The sequence below is a fragment of the Arachis hypogaea genome, chromosome 2 (assembly GCF_003086295.3).
Source record: "Arachis hypogaea cultivar Tifrunner chromosome 2, arahy.Tifrunner.gnm2.J5K5, whole genome shotgun sequence".
Classification (NCBI taxonomy): domain Eukaryota; kingdom Viridiplantae; phylum Streptophyta; class Magnoliopsida; order Fabales; family Fabaceae; genus Arachis; species Arachis hypogaea.
The window spans coordinates 61,678,524-61,686,750 of record NC_092037.1 but is presented as its reverse complement, the minus strand read 5'-3'; the positions used below and the strand labels follow the sequence as shown (position 1 = coordinate 61,686,750).

General features: G+C 41.1%; 1 non-coding gene across 1 annotated transcript; it reads left to right on the top strand.

Moving 5' to 3' along the window:
• Positions 1-1,202: 1,202 nt before the first annotated feature.
• LOC112763400 (small nucleolar RNA R71) lies at positions 1,203-1,310 on the top strand. Its single transcript, XR_003182870.1, has one exon. It is a non-coding gene; the product is annotated as a small nucleolar RNA R71 (small nucleolar RNA).
• The last annotated feature ends 6,917 nt before the right edge of the window (positions 1,311-8,227 follow it).

Sequence of the window (8,227 nt, the reverse complement as noted above, 5' to 3'; positions counted from 1 at the left end):
GGCATGAGGTTTACACTTGACCCTAGGTCACACAAGGCCTTCTTGAAGGTCATGGTGCCTATGGTACAAGGTATTGAAAACTTCCCAGGATCCTGTCTCTTTTGAGGTAATTTCTGCCTAGACAAGTCATCCAGTTCTTTGGTGAGCAAAGGGGGTTCATCCTCCCAAGTCTCATTTCCAAATAACTTGTCATTTAGCTTCATGATTGCTCCAAGGTATTTAGCAACTTGCTCTTCAGTGACATACTCATCCTCTTCAGAGGAAGAATACTCATCAGAGCTCATGAATGGCAGAAGTAAGTCCAAAGGGACCTCTATGGTCTCATTTTGAGCCTCAGATTCCCATGGTTCCTCATTGGGGAACTCATTGGAGGTCAGTGGACGTCTATTGAGGTCTTCCTCAGTGGCGTTCACTGCCTCTTCCTCCTCTCCTAATTCGGCCATGTTGATGGCCTTGCACTCTCCTTTTGGATTTTCTTTTGTATTGCTTGGAAGAGTACTAGGAGGGAGTTCAGTAATTCTCTTGCTCAGCTGACCCACTTGTCCCTCCAAGTTTCTAATGGAGGACCTTGTTTCAGTCATGAAACTTTGAGTGGTTTTGATTAGATCAGAGACCATGGTTGCTAAGTCAGAGGTATTTTGCTTAGAACTCTCTGTCTGTTGCTGAGAAGATGATGGAAAAGGTTTGCTATTGCTAAACCAGTTTCTTCCACCACTATTGTTATTGAAACCTTGTTGAGGTCTCTGTTGATCCTTCCATGAGAAGTTTGGATGATTTCTCCATGAAGGATTATAGGTGTTTCCATAGGGTTCTCCCATGTAATTCACCTCTTCCATTGAAGGGTTCTCGGGATCATAAGCTTCTTCTTCAGATGAAGCTTCCTTAGTACTGCTTGGTGCATTTTGCATTCCAGACAGACTTTGAGAAATCATATTGACTTGTTGAGTCAATATTTTGTTCTGAGCCAATATGGCATTCAGAGTGTCAATCTCAAGAACTCCTTTCTTCTGATTTGTCCCATTGTTCACAGGATTCCTTTCAGAAGTGTACATGAATTGGTTATTTGCAACAATTTCAATTAGTTCTTGAGCTTCTGTAGGCGTCTTCTTCAAATGAAGAGATCCTCCAGCAGAGCTATCCAAAGACATCTTGGACAGTTCAGAGAGACCATCATAGAAAATACCTATCATGCTCCATTCAGAAAGCATATCAGAGGGACACTTTCTGATTAATTGTTTGTATCTTTCCCAAGCTTCATAGAGGGATTCTCCTTCCTTCTGTCTGAAGGTTTGGACTTCCACTCTAAGCTTACTCAATTTTTGAGGTGGAAAGAACTTTGCCAAGAAGGCATTGACTAGCTTTTCCCAAGAGTTCAGGCTTTCTTTAGGTTGTGAGTCCAACCATGTTCTAGCTCTGTCTCTTACAGCAAAAGGGAATAGCATAAGTCTGTAGACCTCAGGGTCAACCCCATTAGTCTTGACAGTGTCACAGATTTGCAAGAATTCAGCTAAAAACTGATGAGGATCTTCCAATGGAAGTCCATGGAACTTGCAATTCTGTTGCATTAGAGAAACTAATTGAGGCTTAAGCTCAAAGTTGTTTGCTCAAATGGCAGGGATAGAGATGCTTCTCCCATAAAAGTCGGGAGTAGGTGCAGTAAAGTCACCCAGCACCTTCCTTGCATTGTTGGCATTGTTGTTGTTTTCGGCTGCCATGGATTCTTCTTCTTTGAAGATTTCTGTTAGGTCCTCTACAGAGAATTGTGCCTTAGCTTCTCTTAGCTTTCGCTTCAACTTCCTTTCAGGTTCAGGATCAGCCTCAACAAGAATGCTTTTGTCTTTGCTCCTGCTCATATGAAAGAGAAGAAAACAGGGAAATATGGAATCCTCTATGTCACAGTATAGAGATTCCTTGAGGAGTCAGAGGAAAAGAAAAATGGAAGACAGAGGTAGAAAAATTCGAACTTATCAAGAAAGATGGAGTTCGAATTGTGTATTAAGGAATAGTGTTAGTCCATAAATAGAAGGATGTGAGAAGAAGGAAAGAAGTTTCGAAAATTAAGTAAAAGATTTTAAAAACATTTTGAAAAATAGTATTTAATTTTCGAAAACTAAGTAAAAAAATGATTTTTGAAAAAGATTTTGAAATTAGAAATTAAAAAGATTTGATTGAAAAGTATTTTGAAAAAGATATGGTTGAGAAGATATGATTGGTTTTAAAAAGATGTGATTGAGAAGATATGATTTGAAAAACATTTTAAAAAGATTTGATTTTGAAATTAATAACTTGGCTAACAAGAAAAGATATGATTCAAACATTAAACCTTTCTCAACAGAAAAGGTAACATACTTGAAATGTTGAATCAAATCATTAATTGATAGCAAGTATCTTGGAAAATGGAAAGAAATTGGTTTTGAAAAAGATTTGATTGAAAAATTGATTTGAAAAAGATTTGATTTTGAAAAACTTTGAAAACTTGAAAAAAAATATGATTTGAAAACAGAATCTTCCCTCTTGTGCCATCCTGGCGTTAAACGCCCAGAATGGTGCACATTCTGGCGTTTAACGCCCAAACTACTACCCTTTTGGGCGTTAAACGCCCAGCCAGGCACCCTGGCTGGCGTTTAAACGCCAGTTTGCCTTCCTCACTGGGCGTTTTGAACGCCCAGCTTTTTCTGTGTAATTCCTCTGCTGTATGTTCTGAATCTTCAATTCTCTGTATTATTGACTTGAAAAGACACAAATAAAAAATATTTTTGGATTTTTAATAATAAGGAATAATCAAAATGCAACTAAAATCAAATAACAATGCATGCAAGACACCAAACTTAGCAGTTTGTATACTACTGACACTAACAAAATGAGAATGCATATGAGACACATAAACACTCAAGTAAATAGAATTCAAAGATCAGAGCAAGTAAATCATCAAGAATAACTTGAAAATCACTTAAGACACATGAATGAATGTATGCAATTGACACCAAACTTAAAATGAGACACTAGACTCAAACAAGAACTATTTTTGAATTTTATGATTTTGTAAATTTTTTTTTTGTGCTTTTTTGAAAATTAAGTGGAAAAGAAAATAAAGGTATCAAAATTCTTAATGAGAATTCCAGGAATCATGCAATGTTTAGTCTAAGACTCCGGTCCAGGAATTAGACATGGCTTCACAGCCAGCCAAGCTTTCAAAGAAAGCTTCGGTCCAAAACACTAGACATGGCCAAAGGCCAGCCAAGCCTTAGCAGATCACTGCTCCAACAGCAAGATTGATAGAAATCAACAAGCTCTTGTGATGATAAGTTGAAACCTCGGTCCAATAAAATTAGACATGGTTTCACATCCAGCCAGACTTCAACAGATCACTATGAAACACTAGAATTCGTTCTTTAAGAATTCTGAAGAAAAAAAATACCTAATCTAAGCAACAAGATGAATCGTCAGTTGTCCAAACTTAACAATCCCCGGCAACGGCGCCAAAAACTTGGTGCTGTTGCCGGATCAGAAATTTGGCACTGATGTTACCGGACCAAAAGCTTGCCGAAAACTCGAACAATCCCCGGCAACGGCGCCAAAAACTTGATAGCGCGAAATTGTGATCAATACTTTTCACAACTCAGATAATCCCCGGTAATGAACCCCAAAAACTTGGTGTTCAATACCATGGCATAAACACAACTTCGCACAACTAACCAGCAAGTGTACTGGGTCGTCCAAGTAATAAACCTTACGCGAGTAAGGGTCGATCCCACAGAGATTGTTAGTATGAAGCAAGCTATGGTCATCTTGTAAATCTTAGTCAGGCAAACTCAAATGGATATGGGTGATATACGAATAAAACATAAAGATAAAGATAGAGATACTTATGTAATTCATTGGTGGGAATTTCAGATAAGCGCATGAAGATGCTGTGTCCCTTCCGTCTCTCTGCTTTCCTACTGTCTTCATCCAATCCTTCTTACTCCTTTCCATGGCAAGCTTATGCAAGGGTTTCACCGTTGTCAGTGGCTACCTCCCATCCTCTCAGTGGAAATGTTCAACGCACCCTGTCACGGCACGGCTATCCATCTGTCGGTTCTCAATCAGGCCGGAATAGAATCCAGTGATTCTTTTGCGTCTGTCACTAACGCCCCACCTTCAGGAGTTTGAAGCATGTCACAGTCATTCAATCATTGAATCCTACTCAGAATACCACAGACAAGGTTAGACCTTCCGGATTCTCTTGAATGCCGCCATCAGTTCTAGCCTATACCACGAAGACTCTGATCTCACGGAAAGGCTGGCTCGGTTGTCAGGCGAGCACTCGGTTGTCAGGCGATCAACCATGCATCGTGTATCAGGAATCCAAGAGATATTCACCCAATCTAAGGTAGAACGGAGGTGGTTGTCAGTCACACGTTCATAGGTGAGAATGATGATGAGTGTCACGGATCATCACATTCATCAAGTTGAAGAACAAGTGATATCTTAGAACAAGAACAAGCGGAATTGAATAGAAGAACACTAGTAATTGCATTAATACTCGAGGTACAGCAGAGCTCCACACCTTAATCTGTGGTGTGTAGAAACTCCACCGTTGAAAATACATAAGAACAAGGTCTAGGCATGGCCGAATGGCCAGCCTCCCAATGATCTAAGATAGCATAAGAACAAAGATAGCTACCCAGATCCCCCATATACAATAGTAAAAGGTCCTACTTATAGAGAACTAGTAGCCTAGGGTTTACAGAGATGAGTAAATGACATAAAAATCCACTTCCAGGCCCACTTGGTGTGTGCTTGGGCTGAGCATTGAAGCATTTTCGTGTAGAGACTTCTCTTGGAGTTAAACGCCAGCTTTGGTTCCAGTTTGGGCATTTAACTCCCATTCTTGTGCCAGTTCCGGCGTTTAACACTGGGAAATCTGAGGGTGACTTTGAACGCCAGTTTGGGCCATCCAATCTTGGACAAAGTATGGACTATCATATATTGCTGGAAAGCCCAAGATGTCTACTTTCCAACGCCGTTGAGAGCGCGCCAATTGGGCTTCTGTAGCTCCAGAAAATCCACTTCGAGTGCAGGGAGGTCAGAATCCAACAGCATCTGCAGTCCTTTTCAGTCTCTGAATCAGATTTTTGCTCAGGTCCCTCAATTTCAGCCAAAAAATACCTGAAATCACAGAAAAATACACAAACTCATAGTAAAGTCCAGAAAAGTGAATTTTAACTAAAAACTAACAAAAATATACTAAAAACTAACTAGATTATACTAAAAACATACTAAAATCAATGCCAAAAAGCATACAAATTATCTGCTCATCATTTATGTAGAAAATTATGAATCAAAACAGGAAAGTTTGAAAAAATTTTGATTAGAAAGCGAAATCTCCGTCCCCCACCTTTCTGGCGTTAAACGCCCAGAATGGTATCCATTCTGGCGTTTAACGCCCAAATGCTGGCCAATGTGGGCGTTTAACGCCCAGCAAGGTACCCTGGCTGGCGTTAAACGCCAGAATCCCCTTCATCACTGGGCGTTTTGCTAAACGCCCAGGATGCTGCACACCTGGCGTTAAACGCCCAGAATGGTGCCCATTCTGGCGTTTAACGCCCAAAATGGCACCTTTACTGGCGTTAAACGCCAGAATGGGCAATGGTGCCCATTCTGGCGTTTAACGCCCAAAGTACCCTTTACTGGCATTTTTTCGCCAGCAAGCTCTTTTTCTCTGTTTTTTGCACTGAATCCTTCTGTAACTCTGTGAATTCCTTCAATTTTGATATTTGCCCTTTGAGAATATATATCAAACTATGATTAAACAAAACAGATAACCTGCTAATGACTGGGTTGCCTCCCAGCAAGCGCTTCTTTATTGTCTTTAGCTGGACCTTCACTGAGGATCATTCCAGCCTCAGTTCTGAGCATTCTTGCTCAAAATTACTTTCAAGATAATGCTTGATCCTCTGTCCATTAACAATGAACGTTTTGTCAGAATCAGTATCCTGAAGCTCAACATATCCATATGGTGACACTCCTGTAATCACATACAGACCCCTCCACCGGGATTTAAGTTTTCCTGGGAACAGTTTGAGCCTAGAGTTGAAGAGCAAAACTTTTTGTCCTGGCTCAAAGACTCTGGATGACAACTTCCTGTCATGCCACCTCTTAGCCTTTTCCTTATAAATTTTTGCATTTTCAAAGGCATTGAGTCTGAATTCCTCTAGCTCATTTAGCTGGAGCAATCTTTTTTCACCAGCTAACTTAGCATCCATGTTAAGGAATCTGGTTGCCCAGTAGTCTTTATGTTCCAGTTCCACAGGCAGATGACAGGCCTTGCCATACACAAGTTGGTATGGAGAGGTTCCTATTAGAGTCTTGAATGCTGTTCTGTATGCCCACAGAGCATCATCCAAGCTCTTTGCCCAATCCTTTCTACGGGCAATTACAGTTCGTTCTAGGATTCTTTTTAGCTCTTTGTTAGAGACTTCAGCTTGTCCATTTGTCTGTGGATGATACGGGGTTGCCACTTTGTGACTAATTCCATATCGGACCATAGCAGAGTAGAGCTGTTTATTGTAGAAATGAGTACCCCCATCACTGATTAGGACTCTGGGAACACCAAATCTGCTGAAGATGTGTTTTTGAAGGAATTTCAACATGGTCTTAGTATCATTAGTGGGTGTAGCAATAGCTTCTACCCACTTAGATACATAGTCCACTGCCACCAGAATGTAAGTGTTTGAGTATGATGGTGGGAACGGACCCATGAAGTCAATCCCCCATACATCAAACAATTCAATCTCTAAGATCCCTTGTTGAGGCATGGCGTATCCGTGAGGCAAGTTACCAGCTCTTTGGCAACTGTCATAGTTACGCACAAACTCTCGAGCATCTCTATAGAGAGTAGGCCAGTAGAAGCCACGTTGGAGGACTTTAGTGGCTGTTCGTTCACTTCCAAAATGTCCCCCATACTGTGATCCATGGCAGTGCCATAGGATCCTTTGTGCTTCCTCTCTGGGTACACATCTGCGGATCATTCCGTCTACACATCTCTTAAAGAGATATGGCTTATCCCATAGGTAGTACTTGGCATCTGAAATTAATTTCTTTCTTTGCACCCTGCTGTACTCCTGGGGTATGAACCTCACAGCTTTGTAATTTACAATATCTGTAAACCATGGAGCTTCCTGAATGGCAAAGAGTTGCTCATCTGGGAAAGTCTCAGAGATCTTAGTAGAAGGGAGGGACGCCCCAGCTACTGGTTCTATTCGGGACAGATGATCAGCTACTTGGTTCTCTGTCCCTTTTCTGTCTCTTATTTCTATATCAAACTCTTGCAGAAGCAACACCCATCTTATGAGCCTGGGTTTTGAATCCTGCTTTGTGAGTAAGTACTTAAGCGCAGCATGGTCAGTGTACACAATCACCTTTGATCCCACTAGATAGGATCTAAACTTGTCGATGGCATAGACCACTGCAAGTAACTCTTTTTCTGTGGTTGTGTAGTTCCTCTGTGCATCATTTAAAACACGGCTGGCATAATAAATGATGTGCAGAAGCTTGTTATGCCTCTGTCCCAACACTGCACCAATGGCATGGTCACTGACATCACACATTAGTTCGAATGGCAATGTCCAGTCTGGTGCAGAGATGACTGGTGCTGTGACCAGCTTGGCTTTCAGGGTCTCAAATGCCTGCAGACACTGTGTGTCAAACACAAATGGTGTGTCAGCAGCTAGCAGGTTGCTCAGAGGTTTAACAATTTTCGAAAAATCCTGTATAAACCTTCTGTAGAATCCTGCATGTCCCAAAAAGCTTCTGATTGCTTTAACATTGGCAGGTGGTGGTAATTTTTCAATTACCTCTACCTTTGCCTTATCCACCTCTATTCCCTTGCTTGAAATTTTGTGCCCAAGGACAATTCCTTCAGTCACCATAAAGTGACATTTCTCCCAGTTTAAAACCAGGTTAGTCTCTTGGCACCTTTTCAGGACAAGTGCTAGGTGGTTAAGACAGGAGCTGAATGAGTCTCCATATACTGAGAAGTCATCCATGAAGACTTCCAGGAATTTCTCCACCATATCAGAGAAGATGGATAGCATGCATCTCTGAAAGGTTGCAGGAGCATTACATAGACCAAAAGGCATCCTCCTGTAGGCAAACACACCAGAAGGGCAAGTGAATGCTGTTTTCTCTTGGTCTTGAGGATCTACTGCAATTTGGTTGTAACCTGAATAGCCATCCAAAAAGC